General features: G+C 36.1%; 1 protein-coding gene across 36 annotated transcripts in view; it reads left to right on the forward strand.

The window, feature by feature from the left end:
* The window catches only part of DTNA (dystrobrevin alpha), a 385,580-nt gene that overhangs the window by 97,913 nt on the left and 261,643 nt on the right, over positions 1-26,024 (forward strand). For 4 of the 36 annotated variants that reach the window (XM_019652074.1, XM_019652100.1, XM_019652095.1 and 1 more), the window contains exon 1: positions 199-417. The exons of the other annotated variants lie outside the window; for them this stretch is intronic. The gene's annotated coding sequence lies outside the window, so the exon portion shown is untranslated. Of the gene's footprint in view, positions 1-198; positions 418-26,024 lie in introns of those variants that run through there. 36 annotated transcript variants of the gene reach the window in all.

The following is a 26,024-nucleotide window of genomic DNA, read 5'->3' on the forward strand; positions in this document are numbered from 1 at the left end:
CAATGAAAGCATGTCCTCTTTTACCCACGCAGAGACAGGTAAAACAACAGCTGAGTAAATCAGCGTTAGATGTAACAGCGGAAGCTCGGTCAGAGGGAGGAGGGGCTGGAGGGAGGACGTTTGAAAGCCTGCCATTGGTGAGTTTACCAAAGGCATCTGCCAGTGGGACTTCAATGGAATGTGAAACCAAATCATTTTCAAGTTAAAGATAGACACAGTATACACCAGGCTCTAGAAACTGGATTTTAAAACTCATATCTCTCCCTAGAATTTCAGAGAGCTCTGTTAGGATCTCTGTTTTTAAGTAACAATTTGGTTCAAGTTTGTTCTTTAAAGTGAATGTGCTAAGAATTCATATATGTTCTGGATGTACTGGAATTAAAAGGATTTAAGAGATCCTGCTGTACACACTCTAGGGTAAGTGAAAAGATTGATTTTTTAAGGCGCATCTCCTCTGGGAAGGTGAATGTTGAATTTTTCTTTCTATTTGTGTGAATGAAAAAGTGATGATGAAGATTTTTTCCAGGGCTCTAACTTGCTTACCTTTCATGAGATATCTGACATTTTCCATTTTGTGCAGCAGAAAGAAACAGAGTACTTCAGCTTGGTTTTGACATTTACCTTGCACATCTGTAACTTCTTACCCTTACTTACTTCTCCCCCTATTAACTCCCCCTCAAACACCCTACATTTATTGAATTACCGTATCAGTGATTATATGTCACCACACGGACTGAATGTTACTGTGTCATGACGCCACTGGATGCAACTGTATTATTATGAGGTGGAGATATTTTCCTTGCATGGCACTCTGCCACTTCCTAATTAAAAAAAAAAAATTGTGTGTGTGGGGGGAACAGGAAAAATATTTAGAAAGGGAAAAAGAGGTAGTCTAAGGTGGTCTAAAGTGCATTAGGAGCCTTTAGAATATACTCTTTAAAAAAAAAGAGAGAGAGAGAGAGAGAAATGGCAATTTTCCATTGAAGAGAACAATTTATTAATAGAAGTTATTTTTTTGGTGTCGCCTCATTAATTCCAAGCAGATCCTCCTCCTCCCAAAAAGCTGATATTTGCTAAGTGAAGGGAGGCATTCTGATTATACAGAGCTTGAGAGCGGAGGAGGGAAAGAGTTGTCTAATTTGCTATTGCCACACTGTGGTTTAAGGATTTCAAAACGTTTTTTGTTGAAAAAAAAAAAAAGATAAACTTTTAGTTCCCTTCCAGTTTTGACCATGTATAGGTTTGGTTTCTTGTTTTGTTAAATGACTTCTTGGCTTTATTCTTAGAGACAGCTTTTCCAAACTTGCATAGCATTCCTTCAGAATAAATACTGTCCATAATAGTCACAGAGTACATGGTGTGAATTGGCAATTCTCCTTTATATGGGGAAACTGAATCTGCTGATGTTCTCATTACAGAGTGTGGGGCCAAACAATTGTTAAATGCAACTGGCCGTTTTTTGCTCAGTCAAATAGACCGGGTTCTAATGAACTAAGTTGGCTAAAACTAAGTACAAACAATGAATGACTTAATATGGACGTTCCACTCAACTTTGATAAGAATAAATGATATACTGTGTTACACTTCTAAAATGAAAAATGAGCATTATATTGATAGAATCACTTGATTTTTACAACTACTGAATAATGTAGCAAGACCAAACAAAATGTGGTTTGCAGAGCTCCGTTTTGATGTCCCATCCCCCCTTACTTTGCCCACTTTTTCTCTTCCCCTTCAGCTCCTTCTCCCTCTAAACCACTGATGAATATCACTGCTCAGTCCCTCCTTGTCTTGCAGTCATGACCTACCTTAAAGGAAGAATCTGACTGTAGAGTGTTTTAAAGTCAATGCACTACATCCAAGGAATATTTATTTACATTTCAATATAAATACCTAACCTCCAAGCTGTTTAGGTAATTTTGTTAAATAACAGTTAATCTTCCCTAATACTTATAATTAACCCACTAGGTTGTAAAACAAATTTCATTTCTCTGCAAGTGGATGATACCTTTGAAAGTTTTCCCTGGACGCTTTGAACGACTGTCCTCCCTTGCTTTACCCAGCTGTGTCCTGAACTGTGGACTAACTATAGGAGTGAACCTGGCAGAAATCATAGGTGTTTCCATGAAATGTGTGAGTGCATACATGTGTGTGCTCACTACACGCATGCACACACTCACACATAGACTTACCTTTTACTTACCTAATATATTTCTGATTGAATTATAAATGTAAATAGAATTATATTAGCCTTATCAGTGTGGGGCTTGCTTTTGTTTTCAGTGTGTCAAAAGAAAACTAAAAAACAATATACATTTTTAAATTCTAACATGTAAGAATTTTAAACTATGTGGCTGAATACTGTTGACAGGAAAGGGAGCAAATGAATATTTCTCTGCTATTCTTACGTCACTTATAATTTCTAGTTCCCTGCTGAAACTGTCAAGCTTCAATTTTATTTCTTTAAATATAGTAAATATCGTTATTTGATCATATATGTCTGCTAATTCTAATATCACAAGTGTTACTGGATCTGTTTCTGTTATCATTGTTCCTTTCGGCTCTCATTCATGGTATCTTATTTTCTTGGTTGCTTGGATATCCTTGACTATCTGCTGGAAATATATTTTAAAAATTATTTGTAAGAATAAGTTGAGACCTAGTGGTGATGATGTTTGCCTCCTGAGAGGACTTTGGTTTGCTCTGCCAGGCACCTGGGGGCAATGTCAGGCCAGAATCACCTTAGTTAAATTGTAACACCTAAGGCTCCCTGAATATCTCCTGTGCAAGAAGCAAGACTGCAAATCTGTGTGAGGAATGGCTTATTTGGGGTTCCCTCCTCCCCTGAAGGAAGATCTGTCCTTTTGAGATCCCAGGTTAAAACTGGGTTAGTTTATCAAAGCCCTCACTTGAGGACCATGGGCTTTGACTTCCCTGGGAAATCCATAAGGCTACCCAAAGTGCAGCTAATTTCTCAGATCTTTTGTGCCTGATACTCATGTGCCCAGGGGCAAAACAAAAGCTTTCAAAGATGAGCTTCTCTCTCGGAGTTCTGGTCTTCTCCTAAATGTCCGTGTGCGAAGTCTTCACTTTTTTATTAGCCCTTTGCTGTTTTTATATTTTAAATATTTTTAGTTACCTCAGTGGGAGTGTCAGTCCAAATTATCTCATTACTGTTACCAGAAATGAATGGAAATTCACTCTACTGCCTGCTTTTATACTGTTTTTTTTTCTTTCTTTCTTTCTTTCTTTTTTTTTTTTGAACAGTCATCTTCTGGAGAAGGTATCAGGCAGTCTGTTGATATCAATGATGATTTCAGGTAGTTTTTCAGATTTTTTTTTTTTTTAGTTGTGTAATCCGTTTAGGTTTTTTGGAGAAATTTGCAAATGCATGCTGATCACAAGATTCATGTTTTCCAGCCTTATTTGAGCTGTCAACAATACTTAACAGTCCTTTTGTTTGTCCCTAGCTGGCCCCTTTCCTTAGTAATCTCTTTAGTCGCTCTAATCCACCTCCACTGCCATCACTATCAGCTGTTGCCCCTGACTCCTCCCACTTTCTCTGGGCCTGTAACCAGTCTCACCACATTTAAAGAATTATCTTAAATTCCTCCCTTTCCATTCTCTGCAATTGCTCTACTTCAGGTCTTCATCTCACTTGGGTATTACTATGGTCCCCTAATTGTTATCCTCCCCCAACACATCCCCCAGGCTAGGACCAAAACACCTATCTTCTAAAAATCATAGACGTGAATGGATTGTTCCCCTACTTACAAATCTCTAGTGGTTTACTATTCCCTTCAAAACATATTCCTTAATATACGAGTATCTTAAAGGCCTGTCACAAAGCCTCAACCTGTTTCTCTAATATCACCTTCACTACTTCACTGGTTATCACCAACACTTTAATAACACAACATTGCTGCCTCCAAAATATTCCATGCACTATCATACCTCTCTGCTACTCTACCCACTGTTTGTTAAATTTTGGGCTCATAATGCCCATTGTTCATCCTCTTCGTGGGTAAATCCAACTTCTTCAAGGTTGATCTCATAAGTCACCTTCAATGCACTCTCTTTAATTGTATAGCTCACCCACTATTCTGGGAACCCCTGATGGCAGGAATTGTGTCTTACCCATTTTTGTGTTCTCAGTACTGACACATAGAAACCATTCAATATGTTTTAAATAATATATAAATGACTACCATGACGAAGTTTTCCTCAGCAATTCCTTTTCACTTCTGTTTTTTTCTTTCTAACATCATTATTCTTTGACTTTAGACTTTGTCTGGAATAGTGATCACTAATTGTCCTCTATGTCATGTAGAGTCAGTTAAAAATACGTTTCTTTCTTTGGTTACTACTATTTTGTGAAGAAGGAGGTTATCTGTTTCCATTTTTGCCAGATGAGACTATATAACAGTGTATTTTAAAGAGAGCAATAGGCTTATTTTTATTAGTTTTCTTTTTTAATTTCACATTACTTTTGTACCCCATTCCTATGTAATGTGGTAGCACACAAATTTATGCATACTGAAAGAATGAATTCACTGAATTAATCATAGTTCAAGCATACAGATGCTTTTACTAATTTTATTAAAAGATGTAGAGTAATTTTGAATGAAATTTAACTTCAAATGCATATGAACTTGCTAGTCTTAGACGGTTCATTTCTACACATTTGTAGAAACATATTTACTCATCAGAAGATGTTGCTTTTAACACCTCAGATAAGTGTAGTAATTATCTTGTAAGATGCATCCAATGTTTCATTACTGTTTTGTAGATAAGAGACATATGTTATTTTTTTATATATATGATAAAACTAAGATGCAGACATAGAAAACATTCCAGATATACTAGGTGTGGTTTCCTGAGGCGATAAACAACCCCTAAGCCTTAGTAGCTTATAAAAAACAAGGTTTCCTTTTTACTCATGCAAATTATCCATCTGGGGTTGGCTGAAGGGCCTTTTCTACACTGGTGCTTTCCCCTGGAAATAATCCATGTTCCTTATATTGTCATTTTCTTGGCCAAAGCATGCCACGTGGTCACATCTAACTTCATTTAGGTGAGGAATATAATCTTAACACATTCCTGGAAAGAGAAAGGGCTGAAATATTTATGAAGAAGTCTAATGAATTCCACACTAATGGATGATACATAGCTCCCAACCCCCAGAAGAGCAGAGATCTAGACTTAAAGCCCCATATACCGGTGAACAGTGGTTTGTCCATACTTGGTAACATGTAGGTAAGCTACCTGCAATCTGACGCAGCATCTTTTGTCTGTTTGCATCCTTTGACCCTCATCCCCACTGAGACTTTCTGATTCTCCAAATCTTTGTCATTTCCAAAGTACCTGTGACCTTTCCAGTCACAGCTTTTCCAGTCCTTTGGAATCCCAGGATTTTTACCTGTCCTCACGCTTGTCTCTCAGGGAGTCCTGCCCAAAAACAATTTGGAGAAGGGAAAAGAGCCTCTGATGGGGCAATTATTATAGAATGTAGAGAGCAAATGTAAAAATGTTAACATCTTCCCATCTCTAAGAACGGATCATGTGTAGCAGTAAAATGGAGAAAAAAGTAATTGAATGTAACGTTAATCCCTAGCCTCCATTTCTTCTAGGAGGTAAAATAATAGGACCAGGCTTAGGGAGAATGCCATAGAAGAATGGTAATCTATATTATACATTAGAAAGCATAGTTTTGAATAGCATTTTTTATCACGCTGATACTCTACTTTTTGCTTTGCATTTAGTTTTGAGTGCTAACAAGGTAAAACTGGAGAATTCAAAAATTAATGAGACACTTAAAAATTGAAAAATTATTAAGCCAATATTGTAAGGTCTTTTGGGCTCTAATTTATATCAGTAAATCCAATTTATGTTCTTGGGAGCAATAATTCTAGGAAATGCTATATGGAAAAAAAAAAGATGAGGATCCTGGGTCAAATGAATTTAGGAAGCACTGTATATTATATTCCTCTTTTGGAGATTTAGGTGATCATTAGCATTAAGGATCCTCAACATTTCACATTAAAGAGACATGTGTGATTTTTTTTAACTCAGTGTTTCTCAAGCTAATTTGAATATATATAATTTGAATATACAGAGGATGTCAAAAAAATGTATATACATTTTAAGAAAGGAGAAAACTGTATTAAAATTGTAATAATATATACCGATAACAAAAGATGACTAAAAGCCATGTGTGTACATTTGTTTGGCACCTCAGGCATATAAACATATATATTAACATATATATCAACATTTTATATATATATATATATATATATATATATATATATATATAATATTTTAACACATTTTTTTAACACACTTGGTAAATTCTGGTTTAAATCACCCCTTGTATATTGTATTAATACTTAAAGTCTGATAATATGGTAGCTCTTGTAATCTTTGAGAACATAAAGCTGAGAATTTTAAATGACTTTTAAAAATATCTTTATTATTGGGCACTTTATAGTCTCTTGATAAATGGCATTGATTTCTTTTAAGATTTTTATTTCTAAAAAATGGCTAACATTCAACATTATATCAGTTTCAGGTGTATACCATAGTTGTTGAACATTTATATACCTAAAGAAGTGATCGCCATAAGTCCAGCAACCTTCTGACACCAGTACTATGAGGTCTGACAATTAAGTTTGTGAATTTGTTGCAGCAATGTTGTTAACATTTTTTATAGCAGAGGGATTATTCACTATGTATTTGTACCTACTGGACAAACAGTTAACCAAATTTACTGTTTGGAAGTGCTGAAAAGGCTGCATGAAAAACTTAGACAAAAACGACCTGAACTTTTCTCCAACAATTCACTGCTCTTGCATCACGACAATGCACCAGCTTACACAGAACTGTCTGTGAGGGAGTTTTTAGCCAGTAATAGATGGCATTGATTTTAAATAGCAACAGAAATCAAATTTTAAACTGATAGGGCATCTGATAATATTTTTATTTTATTTACTTTTATTTTATTGACTCATAAGATTTGTGATGCAGCCTCAGATAAGGAGACTGTCAGTATTCATCAGAACCCAAAACTCAGAAGGGATTTGTACCATTTTATACCCTTTTCATTCTAACTCTAAAACTGGTGTTCCATCTTAGAATATTAATTTATTAGACTTAGCTGTCCTTTCTTTATGAGGACCTTGTAAAGAGAAATGTCATCTTCAACTTCAACATCTGTTTCTTGATTCTTTTTTTTTTGTTGACCTCCTTTAAGTTCAAAAATTTTGAAGCTTAAAGAGGAAAAAGAAACTGTTGGGTTTCAAAAGATACTTCACTGAAGTTACCATCTATGAGAATATTTTTGTTCAACAAGAGGGGTAGTAGACTAATAAGAACATAATGTCTACTTTTTTCTTTAGAATGTGTAATATATTCAGTTAAGTGCCGTGACCACTTAAAATGAACCAATTGTTCCATTAACTTTTATACCATTGACACCTCTGTTCAAAGAAAATTCCAGATATTAGGTTCAGGTATAAGCATCAAGGTGTTTAGATGTGGCAGGGAGCGTGTGTACTTTCATCACCTTGTCTACTCTGGCAATATTATTCAGCTTTTTATTTATCAGCATTTCAATTCTCCTCCTTTCATTTTAAAAGAGATATATCAATACATTTTTTTAAAAGAAAATTATTTGGGAAATATCTCTTCTTTCTGCATCACAGAAAGAAATCATTCAATTAAAAGTATGGGTAGCATAAATTCTTAGCACACATTTTTTCCCCTTGATTGATTTTTGCTTATATATTTTCCCTGGGGTTATAAGATTCAGAAACCATAGTGATGTCAGCAACACCTCTAAAAATTTATTGCAGGCAGATCTGAAGCTCTCTTCTCAGCACTGCTGGACCGCTTCTTTGCAATTCTTTTAATAGCCACACAACAGAACGCTATCTCTTGTTTGTCAAATGGTGAAGTCAATTATATCTACATTCTGAAGCTGCCTAGCACCTAAAACATTTGGAATCCTGAAAAATGTCCTGTGTAACCATTTACCAGGCACCAGAACATAAATCTAAGTTACTTAGATTTACAGTACTGTAATCGCTCCTTTAAAATGACATGAGGGAAGTGTTTAACTTAATGAGGCAGAGGATCCTGGTATGTAAGTTACATTCTATTTTTCATTGCACAAGGGTAAATTATTGCTCCAGTCTCCTCTATGGGACCCCAGTGGCCTCAAAGATACAATATAGCCTCCAGAAATGCCCACTTTTGTCTTAGGTAATAACTTACTTCATGAGAGTATGCTTTCTGAGAATTACCCATAGCATTTCTTATAGTAGGCTGAATTTCTTGAAGGTCATTTACAGATACTAACTGAACTTGACTTTTTTTTTTTTTTTTTTTTTTTTTTTTTACTTAGGAACATTGGCCAAAATGGTAAGTCTGCATACATTATTCTTACAAAAGGGAAAACTGATGAACATTTTCTTTCTGTCTAAAACATTTAGAAAACAAGCAAAAAATTCTCAGTATGAAATGAAATTATAAGGCATAAATTTTTTTCTGAACATTTCTCTTATGATGTTATTTTTCAAAATAAATAAGCATTGGGGGGTTTTTCAGGGGTACTCTCTAGGGATTTTGGAATCTAATAAATATATTGTTCTGTGTTTGCAAAACAGAATCTTAATCCTATATTGAACACGATATGTAAGAATGTGTGTGGGAGTTTTTAAAATAAGCTTTACCTTCTAATAAGGTTATATTGAAATTTAATTAAAACGAACAAAAAAATACCCTCACCAATCAGTGTTTCAGCATTTGGGTAAATGTTAGAGTGAGACAATTTTCAAGACAGAGCTATTACTCCAGGCTTTCTGCCAGAACATTACTGGTAATCTGATAAAAAGAGATGGAGCAAATATAAGTGCTGCTGCCTGGCTTAGTTAGATATGCATTTGCTGAAAGAGAAGCCAACACATTTCTTATGCAAACCATCAAAATTACAACTTAGTCACACACAAACACACGTACACACTTTGCTTTTACAAGTCTAGGGATATAAACATTAAAATACAGCTCTATGCTTAAAGGGAAGACAAAAGTAGCAGATACAAATGTGACTAGATCCTTTCTTTATCTTGAGTGGTTTTAATATAAAGCCACATTTCTCTCAATGGCTACAATGGATGGAATTAAATTACTCATATCTGGGCAAGATTTAGGATTGCCCTTCTGTGGTTTAATTCAAGTGACTACTTAAAATCTCTCATTAATAAATGCTATTTTCTGTGACTTATTTAAATGATTTGGATAAACATCTGTTTTCCTATAATGCTAAAAAACAATTTATGTAATTTAACAGTGATATAAGAAAGTAATCAAAGCGTGCATTTTTTCTAAAAAAAAAGACATAAATGTTTTAAGTTCTTTGGAGGGAGGAGTATTGAGTAAATAACTGTATTTTCATCTATTATTTTGACCACTGGGAAGAAGGGGTTCCTATATTTTTTTTAAGTTGAAATCTTTAGAAATCTATTTCATATAAGCTGAAAAACCTCTAAAGCCTAGTTCCAAAATGGACATTCTAAGCAAAGGTCATATAAGGAAGAGGCTATACTTTGTTTTCTCATAGTTTCAGCCCTTCTGCAATACTGTGAATACCCATTAAGAGAACTGGGGAAAATGTTTGTCACTGTAATCAGCATTCTTAGCACAGAAGTGTTTGTCCTGAAGAGTCCCACCTATTTCTTCTCATGGCCTATTGACATCTTGTGGCATTCTTTCATAAGTGCTCAAATTTCTGAGTTTTGCTGGACATTTTTTCACTGACTCATATAATCCCCCTTATCCAGCATCAATAGGTCAGAAGATACAGAATTACATGGATCGACCAGGAAAAAGGCAAAAGAGGTACCATTTTGATACTCGATGAGGAAGATTATTTCCAGAGGGCTCTGTTTATTAAACAGTGAAATCCAAAATGGAGGACTGTCACAGTGCTTAATCTGAAAGTATCTATGGCTCTAAATTCCTATGATTTGAATCTTAAGTGTCTATAATGCCAATTAAGGAGAACCCAGAAGGGGAACCCCCAATCCTTGTTAAAGCTACCCAAACATTATGCTTTTTTGACAGATTCAATTTCAATTTTAAATTCTTGTAAAAAGAGTTGTGCTATGTCCTCCTCACTTTATAGATCTAAATAACTGGATTTGTGTTTACGTGAATTGGAGACATACTCATGTGCCCAAGCCTACAGAAATATAGGCAGCCTGAGCTATGGTGACTACATGGCTTTGCTGTCACAATCAAGATAGGCTTTACTATGTAGCTGTCTTTTACAAATTGCTATAAGGAAGAAAGACTTTACATTAGCAATGCTAAAAATAAAATGCACATCCTCTAGTATTCAAATGAGCAATATTAAATAACCCTCCCAGGTCAGTTTCTTCATCTATGTGAATCATTTAACACCCTGGAGAGCCCATCATTATGTGTTTCTACTCAAATATTCGGATAGTTGACAAAAGTATTTCTTAGTTTCTTTTAGGGATTAAGATAGTGTAATGATGAGAACTACCCATAAAAATTTCTAGGCCCAAATTGTTTCTTTCATGCTTCAAGGGATTTACAAAATCACAAGAGCAGATTCAGAACTTTTTTTTTTCTTTTTGAGAAAAAGCTATACATCTGTTTGTACATTCGAGTGACCATCTCTGTGTGAAATATGTCAGGCTCCTTAATTTTTCCATCAGAATGTCAACTCTGTTGACTTTTTGCCTGCTATTTAAACATATAGATCTTTTGCCTGCTATTTAAACACATAAAATATTGGCGCTTGTAGCAGCTGTCAGAAGATTAAACCTTGAATTGGCTATGCTAAGAGTATCCCAAGACCTCTTCTCTAAGTACTGTAATAAACTGGGTCACATACCTAGAGCTCATTGTCTTAATGCTTCCCTTCCCCTTCCGTACACGTTCAGCCATTACTGAGTAACTGTTTAATTTTGTGCCCTTGAGTACCGTTGAAGTTTACCATAGCAAATGGCACTTTGGGAAAAACAAAGAATGACTGAATAACTGCAGTAATGTTGTGCGAAGTGTTACTTGATATCTTCAGAATAAGGAGTCCCCTCCAGTCTCAGGTGTTGAGATCTATACATCTTGATTCATAGGTGTTCATTTCTTTCCCCAGAAACTGTGTCATTTTTTTTAGCAAAGTGAAAGGTTGGAAGAATCATGTATTCTTGAAGGACATGTGGGTGTGTAACTATCGTAATGTGACATCCCAGACTCCAAGCATGTTCTGTAGCACCTCATCACTACAAAAATTAAAAATAAATAAATAAAAAAACAGGGAGAATCTTCTCTGCCCATGCTGTGATTAGCTATGTTGAGGAGCAATAAACAAGGAAAGGTTGTTGTCATTTATTTTGCAGTGCTTACACTCATCAGTAAATGTTATTACACCTTGACATTTTCAGTTGTGCTCAGCTTACCTGTAAATACTTCCCCACCAGTGTTTCTTTCTCTTACCTTATAATTACGAAACCCTATATGTATTAATCTAAATGAAGATATGATACCCATGAGAATTAATCATGACTAGGGAAGTTCTCAGTGCATAAATCAGTTATAATGAGTCAACGTTCATGCTATCCTTTTATTGCTTTTAAAAACTAGTATGCACAGCTTTATGATAACTTCCTCCTCTGCACACTTCCCCCACCTCTTTGATACTAGAATTTTCTAATATTTTACTGGATCCAAAGAAAAGCTTATCTCTGGACTGAATCACCAAATTTTAGAGCTGGAGCAGGCTCAGACATCATCTAGTGACTAGTTCAATCTGTTAGTTTTATGGCAGAAAAAAGCATAGCCTAGAGAGATTAACTTTGTCCAAGAACACAAGGGCCAAGGGCAGAACTCAGTCCAGTTCTCTTCTGTTACATCTTGAGGCCTTTTTAAAATTCATGGCAACCATTCTTTTGCCCTTATAATAATGATTTGCCAACCTAAACTACATTCTTTTCTGTAGGTCATCCTGCTTCAGAATATTATAGGCAATATCATGAGATCATTTTTAATGAGGAAACACTGGGGACAGAAGGATTAAAACTTGGTCAGTAAAGCATTTTAAACCAGTGGTGACTATAAATCACTGTTTTATTCAAACACAGGGTCAGATCATTATACACAGAACAGGCAAATGGAAAATGTTCTTCAAAGGCTGGAGCAGACAGGTCATAATTCTGTGACTAGCAGTACAATCCTCTCAGTTTCTCGGTGATTTTTGATTATTCCTTTCTGCCTGTGTCACTTTTGGAGGCTTAGGACAAACTGTTCATTGTCAGGAAGTGATATCTTTGATATTTTTAAGGGCTTCATGCTGTTGATAAAGAGAAAACGTCAAATCAATGTCATGTTGAAACATTATAAAAAAAAATCTTCCCTAGCTGCTGGAATCTAGATTACAGAACACTTTTCTCCTCAGCAAAACAAAAAAAAAAAAACAAAAAAACCAAAAAACCCTTGCAATCATGATTTAGCATTTTTCACTTTCATAAGATCATTGGTAAAATGAGTCACCCCTGACAATCAAGATAATGTGTATTTTTTTTTCCTTTTTTCATTCATTATCTACTTTGATCACCAGTCATATACCAATTACTGTCTGTGGATGCCATCTCTGTCCTGAAGGAGCTCACAGAGTGCAGGGGAAAGACATATGCACAAGTAAATCTTGATGATTTTATGTGACAGATGCCACAATGTAAGCCCCCAAAAGGCACAATAGGGCAGATGATTAACAGAAGGAAGTATAAGTGAGTCATGTGTAAAACTTGAAAGAAGACTCCAAGTTTGATGGGCAGATTGAGAGGGAAGGGTGTACAATATGAATGCAAAATAATATTCTGGAAGGAGTAAACATTTAAAAAGTGTGGCAGGGGTAAGAAAGTATAATATTTTTAGTTAACTAAAAATGATTTAGTGTTAGTACAACAAAATATGTTGTAATGAGTGGTCTCATTAGACTGGACAGATAGAAGTATCATAAAAGGTCTTTAAGACTGAAAGAGGTTAAAATTTATACTGAGGCAATTATACTTGCCTCTGTTTATACTGAGAAACCATTCAAGAATTATGATCAGGGAGTAGCATAACCAATCTGAATGTTAGAAAAACCACTGTCACCACAGCCTGAAGAAAGGCTGGAGGGAAAGAAGCAATACACTACCAATCCCAAGCAAGAAACATTAGAGCCTAATTTTCTAAGGAAGGCACAGTGATAATAGCGGGGGGGGGGGCACAAGATAGGAGGATACATCCAAGAGATATATCATAAATAGAATAAATATGATTTAGAGATTGGGCAGTAGGTCAGGAGGAAAAAAGAAATATTAAGGGTGGTTCCCAGGTTCTTGATCTGACAACAGGATGGATGGTGATGTCATTCATGATGATAGGAAATGTGGGAAAGGTTTACTTATGGTAAGGCTTTGGACACAATGGCTTTGGACATTTTGAGTTGGAAGCATTTGTGGGATATCCATGTAAAAATATCCAGTAGGTAGCTGGGTAAATGGGAGTAAATGTCTTGTGTAGACACATTGATTTACAAGTCATTTGTGTATAGGTTGCTAAAGCCATGAGAAATATAGGTTATCCCAAGGAGATGTATACCCGAAGGAACTAGTGATTTGGCTTGAGGAAAAGGAAGAACACCTTCAAGAGACATGGGGAAGAATTAGCCAAAGTGACAGCACCAAAATAGTAACCTTCATTCCCTCAAACAAAGATCAATAATTAGTCATCAATCCATGAACAAAAGCAGCTCTGGAGTCCACTTAAAAAACTTTAGCAACACAATAGAACAAAAAACTTGAGAATAACCACATAAAAAGGGTGGGAAGACAGCTCCATTTTGTCTGCATCATCCTATCCCAAGCTAGCATCACTCAGTGCCAAGAGGGAACTAACTCCCCAGCTGCAAAGAGGTTCCCTCAATGGGAAAGAAAGAGGAGTTAAAGGACCAGCTTTCAGAGAGAGGGTGGCCAAATGGGAACTCAAATTGCAGGACATTTCTTTTTAATATCACTTTTAAATAGGACAGACTTGAAACCATTTGAATTGCTTATATGAAAAGACAATTTGAAGACTCAGGAAAGAAAAGGGGAATTGATAAATTAAAGTTCCAGAACAGACTTAAAAGGGAAATCCATAAAACAGGCATTTGTGCGCAGTATAGCTCACTTATTACACACCAAGAGGCACATGGCTGTTGTGTTTGGCCTGTTTCTTTTTCAAAAAATTATGATTAAAAAGAAAAACCTATTGGGAGTGACTGAATTGCTTTGGGGGTTATTTCATGAAAATGCCATAAAAAAAATCTTCAGCTATTATTGCAAATTTCATATGCTGTTGTTTCTTGGTCAAGGGAAGATAGACAGATATAATGCTAGCCTTTTGTCCAGAAAAATTTGCTGTTCTCACTTCTAGAAATGATCACATAGTATTTAAAACAAAATTTCTTAAAGATCATTATGTATTACGACAATATATGTTCAGCAGAAAACACTTTTAGAAGGAACTAAATTAAGAACTGGCATTGCATGCTTAATAAAGAAATCAGAAAAGGATTGCAGAAATGTTACAGCTAACTCATGTTTTCAACAAGTGTGTTTTACCATTAAAAGAACAACTTGAATTGTGATCACTAAACCACACTGATTCAATCCAAAATGCCAGTTTGATATTATGACAGAGATAATGTCAGACTTTCTTGAAAACATGAAGATTTTTCTTCTTAAAAATTACCACGGGATAAAAAATGTGGAGAGGTGTTCAGGCCCATGACAGGACCACCATGTGCCATAACTTCGAGGGGCACCATTCACACGGAATACATGAGAGGGAGCTGCACAACATGGTAACCTTGACAGTGTAATGTCAAGGACCAAAAAAAGATGGCGGCTTTGAAGCAGAGCCTCAGATAAAACCAGACAGACTTGTCAGGACTTTCATTTTGGTTCTGTGGGAGCTGCAATAAACATCAGAAACAAAGGGAACTCTATTCATACTCTATAGTCCTTAGAGTTGGATTTTTAGAGAATTTTCTGGCAGATGGAATGACTTTTCTAAGAAAATTTACATCAAAACATTTTTTTTTTCTTGTTTGCACAAAGACCTTTAACTTTATCTTTCTGGATCCCCTGCTTCTCCATCCAGTTTTCACTAATTAGTCATAGGGGCCAAAGGGCATCATTATATTAGAAGACCATTCTAGTCCAGAACCAGTAATTCCAGTCAGTCCAGGTACAAGAACCTAAAGGGACCAAGGCAAGGTTTTTACATTCTTCAATTCATTCATTCATTTGTTGATTCAACACATACTTGTGAGCACCTGTTATGTAGCAGGCAGTTTGCTATTTTTGGCCATGGGCCAGGCAAAGAGACTAAGGGTAGGCTAATGGTTCAAGGAATTAAGCACATGCTGAGAGAGAAGGCATTATGTGTAGCAAGAAATGCAGTCACGTGTCTGAATAAAACATCAATGTTGCTTTCGGAAAGTTGCATTTTTAAAGCCATAATTCTTCCAAATGTGTTGAAAATTGTCCTCAGAAGCTATTTTAACTTTACACAGACACAGCACTTTTATAACAGGAAAATGCTCATATTTTCAACTCAAGTTCTTAACTGGGAAAAACATGGTAGAAGCTTTTGCTAAGTTTAAGAGAATGAATTGAACTGAATTTTAATTAGAATTGCTCAAAAGGCTGGTGACAAGTTTTCTCATGACCTTCTGGGTCTATTGAAAGTTCTGTTCCATCTAAAGAAATACACTGTCATATTTAAATCAAGACAGCAGGAAAATAGAAGCTAATCAGTCATTGACTGGTTATGTCATAAGGTTTTATTGAATGTTACAATAAAAAGATAATTTTCATTTTGCTTTTGCCAATTACAGATATAATAATGTATAAAGATATTAAAATAATTAACAATGATGTAAAATCTTATGCTGAGAATAGCATAACATTACTATACGAAGTTTGACAATTAAGTTTGTGAACTTTGTTGCAATGACATTGCTAACATTTTTTTTTATATCAGAGGGATTATTTTATGAATTTGTACAAACTGGGCAAACAGTTAACCAAGTTTACTCTTTGGAAATGCTGAAAAGGCTGCGTGAAAAAGTTAGGCAACCTGAACTTTTCACCAACAATTCATGGCTCTTACATCACAACAATGCACCAGCTCACACATCACTGTCTGTGAGGGAGTTTTTTAGCCAGTAAACAAGTAACTGTATTGGAACACCCTCCCTAATCACCTGATCTGGCCCTCAATGACTGCTTTCTTTACCCAAAGATAAAGGAAATATTGAAAGGAAGACATTTGGATGACATTCATGACATTCAAGGGTAATACAATGACAACTCTGATGGTCATTCCAGAAAGAGTTCCAAAATTGCTTTGAAGGGTGGACTAGGCACTGATATCAGTACATAGCTTCCCAATGGGTTTACTTCGAAGGTGACCATAGTGATATTCAGCAATGAGCTATGTAGCGTCTTTTCCCAGGATGAGTTCGCGAACTTAATTGTCTGACCTCGTATGAACATTTCTATAAAAAATACCTCCTGACAATGTTAAATATCCATTTTTACATTTTTGATATAGCAAATGCCTCTTAAATAATGATGGTCTGACAGCACAATTAATTTATATTTAAATTTAGACTTGAACATTATTTTTAAATAAATGAATTAGAAAAACATTAAACTTTCCTTCTCACATGTCAAATGTCAACATAATTTCTTCAAGTACAATCAGTTTTAACTGTGAAAATGCTTGTTCCTCAAAAAGAAGACTATAGGGAATACTGCCATGTTAAACAACATTGAAGTTTAATAGAAAATTAGCAACTATTGTTACATTCTTTTTATAAACAGTGCTATCTTAGATACTTTGGGAAAGAAAAACATGAATTAGGACCGCTACTCATCCAGACCTCACAATATATAGTGGGAAACAGCTGTGATATGTGCTTTAATAGCTGAATAAACAACATCCAGGCTGAAAGTAAGGCAGGGAGAAGAGAAGTTTATTGCACTTGTGGAAACCTTTTAAAAGATATATGCCAAGTGGAGCATTAGGTGCAACAGGGAACAATAGCAGAAACATATGACATGGCCCTTTTCTTCAAGGAACTTATCACCTTCTTGGGGTGTTAAGTCTTATACATAAAATAGAGGACTTGATAAATACAGAAGATACTATAAAATGTGCAGTTGTATATAAAAGAACAAAAAGTTCAGTAGAGGGAGAAATTGGTATCTACTGGAGAGATGAAATGATACCTTGGAGAAGATGGACCTTGAGGTGGGCTGGGAAGTACTGGAAGTATGTGCAGAAGCAGAAGGGGAAACCTAAAATAATGAAAATAATGAAAACAGACAGGGTTGACGACAGCCTGTTCCAAGACCCTTGGAGGCTGACCTGGCCCATGCAGAAGGCCATTTTTTGGGAGCGCTGGAAGACCATTGCATAAGAAAAGGTAGGATGGGGTACACCATAAATCCCAAGCTCAGGAATCCGGACTTGATCTGATAGGAACAGGAAATTCCTGTAGTTTGTCCAGCAGCCGAGTGGCACGTGGAAAGCAACTATTGGGCTGTCGGAAAAGTCATGACATTTTTTCTATGTTTTTCGTTGCAAAAATACGCCATGATTTTTCCGACAACCCGATAGAAAGACACACTAGAAAGATTAGTCTGGCAGCTATTGCTTTTCTGAAGAATTGTTTTGCATAAAGTTCATCTAAACAGTTTAGAATCTATAAAGCATTAGACAAATGTACAATGTTATTATTACCTTCGACGCATACTGAGAACTAATGAACGTGTATACAACCCTAATGCTTGTAGAAAGTGTTCTGTAGAATCTTGTAACTGAGATATAGAAGAAATCATTTGGCCTGTTCTATAAAGGAGTAGATGAAAAACAGATACAATGGATTAGCATTTGTTAAAACAATGTGAGAGAAACTGAAGTGGAAATGTTACATGAAAAGAAAGATTTATATCCGAAAGAACCTATCTCAGGTATTTTAGGAAACTTCAGAAGGTGTCCGGTAGTTGAAAAAAAGAAAACTTCCTTTTGCAAAATTTTTACACAATGTTATTTTTATTTATTTTTATTTTTAATTTTTATTGTTTTAATTTTTATTAAATTTATTGGGGAGGGGTGACATTGGTGAGTAAAATTATATAGGTTTATATAGGTTTCAAGTGTACATTTCTGTAATACGTCATCTATGTATTGCATTGTGTGTTTACCACCCAGAGTCAGTTCTCCTTCCATCACCATATATTTTGTGGTGGTGATTTTACCCTCCTCTACCACCCCCTCCCCCCTTACCCTCTGATAATCACTAAACTGTTGTCTGTGTCTATGAGTTATTGTTTGTTTGTCTTGTTCATTTGTTGTGTCAGTTTTATATGCCATATATGAGTGTAATCATATGGTTGTTGACTTTTTCTGTCTGACTTATTTGCAAAATTCTTAAAAGGGAGAAATATCTTTGGGAATTACAAACTTGTTATCTCTGCTTTAAGACCTGTGAAGAGACAGACTCAACAGGTGTCCAGCAACCAGGAGAGCAATTACTGTAGGTAATAATCAACAAGACTTTATGAAGAGAAAGTCAAGGCAGATCAATTCAATTTCCGCCCAAGACATAGAAATAGATCTTAGTGATAAGGAGGTTATAATGTGGCTGCATTTTCATAAGACTTCGATGTCTCTTCTACTTGGCATTCAGTCTGTGGGTCTTCATGTGGGCATAGATGATGAGGGTTTATATTGAGATATTGCTTATTGATTAAGGATGTGTCACCATTAATATGGAAACTATTTTCTACAGCTGATAAACTCAGGGCTCAAAGGTTCATGCTAATGGTATCAAAGTAATGGGATTACCCTCCAAATGGACTCACTTTGTCCTAGAGTCACGTTATTAGCTGGGCTCGCTCCTTCCTCCTGAATCACAATGCATGTTGTTATCGCTCAAGGAATCAGACAAGAATGATAGGACAAAATAAATCCACTGTTACTAAGAGGAAAAAAAAAACCTTACATACTGCTTAGGCAAAAGTCTATAAGCACAGATGAGTCTAACAGGAGAAAAACCTATCACCTCACTGAAAACACCTACCACATCAGGAAAGCTGATGAGTTTAACTGACTTGAACTTTTATTTTTCACTTGATTAGTCAAAACAAACTAATTCACCCTTGAGGTCAAGAACGTTTGTGTGAGTACATATGAGAGCACAAGTGGTGTCTGTGCAAGTTATGTTACTTTCTCTCATCCCACTGCTGAAACCTCCACTGCTCTCGTCAGCCCAGGAGAGCTAACTCTTGCAGCTCTCCACAGCTCCTCAATCCACTCCTTCCCTATTAGCTTTCATAGCATCTTTATGCCCTATTGCCTGTCCCTAGCTAGTGGCCATATATCTATTCAACACATTAAGTTTAGGTCCATGGATACCAGTATGCCTTAGAGATCATAGAGGGACATAGTATCAGAAAAGGCCTCTTCAATCTCTGCAAATGAAATGACTCTCAGGCTTTGCACAGTCATCTGTATAATGCCCTGTCCCATGTTCTCTGTCCTTTGCGTCACTGGAACATGATGCCCCACCTCAACTTCCTGTGTCTGGGAAGGAAGGAAGCAGTGCTTGATCTTTACCAGTGCAGCTGTGCTTATTGAGAATTCCACCCACCACCCAGCCTCTATTTTGGATGTGTGCTCAGCCTAGACAAAATATGAAAGATTTTCCTAAAAATTCTTCATTCTGTTTCCTTATTATTAATGACTTTCCAATACTGCTAGCATTTCTTCTAACATTAGTTACCTTTAGGAATTTCTGGTTCATCTTCTGTCTGGCCATATCCTATTTCTAAAACTATGAATTCTAATCTTCAAGAATAATCAAGTTTTCCACAGTAGGTATTAAACACTCAGGCGTTTCTTTAGGTCATTTCTCTAGCTTTAAAAAAGGGCATATAATGTTCTTATGCTTTCCTTCTCTGCTAGCCATAATCTGTAAATCATCTTATTTTTAGTAACACAGTAACTGAAAAGGTATAAAATGGCTCCGTGCCAATTCTACTGAAATGTTTTCAAGTGTTTCAGTAAAGGATTCCCATATTCGTGAGACACAGTGATTTCTTTTGATCCGCTTTTGCCGTAAGGATCTTTAGACATGACATTCAATTTCATAAAGAAAGCTAGCCATCAGGTTAGTGATTCATTTATGGAAAAAGACTCATTTCCCATGGCCTCTGCTTATACAGTGTTCAATTTGCATTATGTTCTTTAAGATTTTTTTTTTCATTGATCCAGATAAATCTTGCTTGATGCCTTTTCAAAGAACTGCTTATCAGAGAATTTCCAGAAACCTCCTGGCATTTCAAAATTGCATATTCCCTGGATAACAATATTATTTGTTGTAATTACAAAGCTTCAAAGTTCCTAAAGATATAACTAATGAAGAATGACAGCTGTGTGAACTACTATTGGCTGCCATCGTTTCTTCCAAGCTCTGTGGGGTTTTTTTTTTCATACTTGAGCCTGTTTGTCACACTTGGTAAGCTTATATCTTCAACTGATTGAGATACTTTATAACTTACTACATTCATAATCCATCAATTATTTAAAATGTATAATATTCACAATATAATGTTTCTTCATTTCAGTATGTTAATTTTATCTACTACCTTTCTTTTTAGTAGCATCAATAATTTCATGTTTTATTACTAATCAAATGTTTCATTAAATTATGAAATGGAATATCATGTAAAATATTTTAACAAAAACACAATGCTCTCATGTTTACACAAGCGCTTTTAGTTTCTTAATTAATAAAAAAACAATTCAGCTCTCATTACAGTTCAATTTCAGTTTCAACTAAAACACAAAAACCTTACCACATTACTGATATTAAAAATACCTCAGGTTTCCCCTGGCACTTGAACAATTTTCTTGCTGGATTGCCTCAGAAGCTCCTTCAACTAAAGCAATGCTTACAAAGTATAACCTGTTCATCTGACTTGATGGAGTTAAGAACCTGAACTAAGAGTTAGTAAGTAGGCTTGGGCCTTGGGAGTTCAGAATGGATTTTATTTTTATCCATTTATATTACCATTGTTTTATCTTATTGCCATTGTTGTTCAGTTTCCTGATGAGTGTGATACTTTCAGTCTTAATTCAGAGTCTCTACTGTTGGTCCTGGGAATTCACTCCACAAGCTACTTGTCTTTCTGGGCTAGGATTCCTTCAGAAAAATCATAAATACAGATCTTAGTGAAATCATTCCAGGGAAGTCTTAAGATGCCCCATTCACCTGGGCTTCTGAGATAAGTACCATTAAAAACCTTTAGCTTCCTCAATTCTCCATGACACTCATACTGGTTACCTTTCTCTGGTCAACTACAACCCAGCCGATAAACTCCTCCAGTCTTTCTCCTCTCTTGACTTCACCAGACACAGCATTCTGAGCTACTTCCTTCCTAACTCTTTCCATTTTGGACTAACTACTGTTCCCCACAACCCTCCACACTGTCAGTCTCTTCACTAAGCATTTCTCCATCTCTTGGCCTTGGTGGAAGCCCTCTGTGCCTCTGGCCACATGACTTTCCCAGCAGCCCATTCCAGGGAAGGCAGCTTCTCCTGCCTCATCTTCTGCCACAGGATTAGATAGATGATGTGGTTGGCATTTCCCTCCCTCCTCAAAGTGGTTTACAGATCTTTCTTGGATAAAGACCTCATCTTGGTCTGTGAAATCCACTTTTACCTCTCTCTACCTCCACTGTTCATTGTCATGTACCTACATGTTGAAGAGTTTAGAAGCTAGTACATGGTACTCTTCACAACTCAACAACTATCTGCTTAAGAGATAATAACATCTGGGTAGGCAATCCATGAAAACTATAGCCTCTGGGGGCCTTGGCCTCCCAGCCACCTTCTCTATCCTACTTCAGGCACTCCACTGCCTCCATTGCCAGTCATATGCAATATATAATAATATTGCTGTGTAATAACCATATGGTACTGAGTTGCTGTGAGGGTTAGTCAGAGACAAGAAAATGAAGTGCTCGCTAGTGACTGAAAAAATCCAAGAGGAGAGAGTAGTAGCAAAGACACCAGTGAAAATCAGGTTCATTGGCAGCAGAGATGTACCTGGGAGCCTGGATGGAGGCAGCAGCATAGAAGGCAGAGAACAACATCAGTTTCCAGAGACAGAAGTGAGATAGAGGCTGATTCCAATGTGTCTGACTTGGGAAACTAATTAGGTTGTAGCTCTATTCGTGGAGCTGGAGAGTGGAGCACTTAGATTATAAATTTTAGGTATTTCTAAGTCAATCCATTCAAAAAGAAGGTAGAGGTATGTGTTTGGAATCAAGAAGGCCAGAGTAGGAGATAAAGCTTGTGAAATCATCAGTATATAAATATAATTGAAGTTACAAAAGTAGATGAAACTACCCAGGAAGACCATATGGAATTATGAAAAGGATAAGATTCTGAAGAACCCCAACATTACGGAAGTGGCTAGGAGACAGAGTCAATGCAAGGCCAGAGAAGGAAGGAATGCTTACAAATTAAAGTGATGAAAACAATAGTAATAGCTAATATGTACTGAGTGCTTCTTATCGCCAGGCAATTTTTAAATGTTTTACTGTGGTGGTTTAGAGCACAGACAGTGCTTAGGTTCAAATCAAAACTCTACTAATTACTAGCTATGGCCATTGGCCCATTTCTTAAACTCTCTGGGTCTCTGTAGCTTGATGATAATAAGAGTACTAACCTTATAGGTTGATATGAAGACTAAGGATTAATATACCATGTATATATGCCTGACTCACAGAAAGCCCTGTATATGGGTTAACAGTTATTTTTATTATTATAATTTATTTAATCTTCACAATAACTTGATGATGAGGTATGATTAACCCCATTTTTTTCAACTGAGAAAACTGAGATTCAAAAGGTTACATTACTTACTGCAAGGTAATATGGAGTTGGTTTTTGGAAGAAATCTGCCTGACTAGTGAGCCCATCTCTTTAACTGGCAAGAAAGGATATAGCAGAAAACAACAACCACCACAAAAAGAAAATAATTTTCAGAAGCAGGAAGTGACTAGTTGTGCTACATGCGACAACGTTGTCATGAAAATAACTCATAGGCCCAGTTCTTCTGATGCACCAGGTTGAAAAACAAAGATTTTGGCGAGTATAACATGATTTCAAGGTGGAACACTAACGTGCAGCTTTTACTACCTGGGAAATGAACCACTAGGAGCCAAATGATGTTCCTAACCTGAGCTGTGTACCAAAGATTCCGAAGGACAAACTTTGTCATCACCCAAGAAGGACGGTGCCTGGAGGAGCTCACAGGCATGATTTCCTATTATGTCAGTGCAGTGGGACAAATGGGTTATCTTCACAGTGAGTCAGTCAGCTGTACTCCTACTGGGAGCTTTATAATTGTGCACATTTTACTTATTTTAACATCTGATTCATTTTCGTTTGGCATTCATCCTCTATGACCATTGCATTACATTGCTTTTCATCACATTTACATGGATCTATTCATTCTCCAGTTTGCAGAACTCTAGTTTTTTGCTTACTACTTTGCACCATCCTGAGGAACTTTATTTAATCAACATCATCTTGTGTGTCTCGTAACATTTTCCATCTAATAGGCTTTTTTTTTTTTTTATTGTTAGTTTCAGGTGTACAGAACAATACAATAGTTACCCTTTTCACCCTCACCAGGTAACAACATCTAATAGGCTTTTAATGAAAGAAAGTAGAACTTATGTAAACTTCACAGTAGGGCTTATAAATCCCTTGGCATCTGAAGCAGATTACTTGGCATTATGCTTTTCCTTTCTGCTTCTGTGATGGCACCAACGGAAATGGCTTGTGCATGTGGGGCATTTTGTGTCAACTTTTCTTTACCAATCCAGAAAGCTTCCATTCCCTTTGTGAATGGTCATTTAAGGGGAAGATCATTTGGAAAGTAAGCCAAGTGGGCCTTATTGCATCTCGGCGCTGTCTAGTGTGATAGCTGCATACCATGCGGCTATGCTTTGTCGTAGATTCCTACATCACTCTGGGCATGGTGCCTTATTTAACAGTTCCCTAGTGTTATTTTGGAAAAGCCCTCTGCAGAAAATGCCAGAACTCAGCTTGAACTCTTGTTCCCTGTAAAGAGAATCCTTCTATCAGCGGGATTTCTCAGCTGTTTCAAAAATCATTCAGCACTCTACTAGTAAATTTTGTTCCTGTGGAATATGCCAACTGTAGCTTACCCTAATTGTTCATCCTAAGAGCTTTTGAAGCAAGGATTTGATCAGGGAATTTCAGTCTTTGCCACAATTTTTTTATGTAGAGATTTTCATTTTAATTCATGAAAGATTTTCTATTGTTTTTCACCTTACCACTTAAAGCACGTGAATGCTTACTTTTATTTTAATCAATGGAATGAGATTTTCTTTTTCCTTTAGGACAGTCCCACCTACAATTAATAATAATAATTAAGAGTCAGTATGTCTTTGTGATATTATATACCAGATATTCATTTATTTTTATTCCTTATATTATTAATAATAATTAATAATAATTCCTTAAATTATTATCCCCATTTGCAACTGACAAAACTGAGACATAGAAAGGAGAGGAAATTTCTGCAGGTTAGTAATAAGTAAAACCAATATTGAAATCCAGGTAGTCTCATTCCTGAGCCTGAATGAATAATCACTGTGCCATATTTGTTGAATGAGAAAGATTCAGAATTTTAAATCAATGTACCTCACTTGTAATAAAGCAATGTAACTATTTTGCTACCTGGATTAAGACAATTCTTTACAAATATGTTGAGTCAAATATGTTGTATTTAGAGTTCAAAATACAATGTTATGTGTGCTCTGATCACAAAATCCTATTTAAACTCTAAATAGTTGAAATGTATTTATAGTAGCCAATGTAGAAGGTATGGTATTGCAATGCCAGAAATCAAGGAAAACATAAAGCAATAAGAAACTTTTTAAAAATCTTGAATATTATTTCTTGGATAAATGTGAAATTTAATTATAAAATGAAATATATAAAACTGTAATGTAGAAAGGAAAGGGCTGAATCAGGCACATTACAAGGCATAATAATATTTAATGAAGTGGAAAAGCTGCAAGCTGAGAAACAGAAAAGGAGGGAGGTGGAGAAGGGAGAGGGAGAGCTGTTATGCAGAAAAAAAATGAATACACACATGATTAATGGTCATATACTCAAAGGGCTCCCGTAATTGCTAAACGTAATACAATATGTTTTGTGGAGAAACACCCACGCGCACACCACTTTTCTACTTCCTTGTCTGACCACCCATCGATATATTGATACAACAGTTGGACTAGCCCCAAAGACACCCACTCCTGAAGGACCAAAAAGTGGTGCACAGTTTCCTGGGTTTCCAGCTTACGGAAACAGAGAATAAGTGGTAAAACAGCCTGCCTTTCTTTAAAATCCTACCAAAGTTTTGGGCATCATTAACATTGGTTTTTACATGCTTACATAGAAGTGATATCAATTCAAATGATTAATGAGATATCTCATGCAAAATCCATAATAGGTTGTCTGGCACATAATAGAGATCCAATAGATGGTAGTTAATAGTCTTACTGGGGAAACCTGAGGTGCTGACCTAACCCCAACCAAAGGGGGGGAAAAAGGATAGTGCCTTTCTATTTAGTGTATTTTAAGCACTTTTTGGATTTGAGGTTGATATTTGGACAACATATCCTCCAGAGATTTTATTTTTCATTCTTTTCAGGTACGTTTTCATCACCCTTTCTCTAAAGTGTTTGCTTCCTTTGCTCAATTCATTTCTGTACATTAGCTATTCTTAAACTTTCGAGTCTTAGGGCCTCTTTATACTCTTATAAACTATTGAGAACTCCAAAGAGCTT

This window comes from Hipposideros armiger, unplaced genomic scaffold, assembly GCF_001890085.2.
Source record: "Hipposideros armiger isolate ML-2016 unplaced genomic scaffold, ASM189008v1 scaffold_173, whole genome shotgun sequence".
Lineage (NCBI taxonomy): Eukaryota > Metazoa > Chordata > Mammalia > Chiroptera > Hipposideridae > Hipposideros > Hipposideros armiger.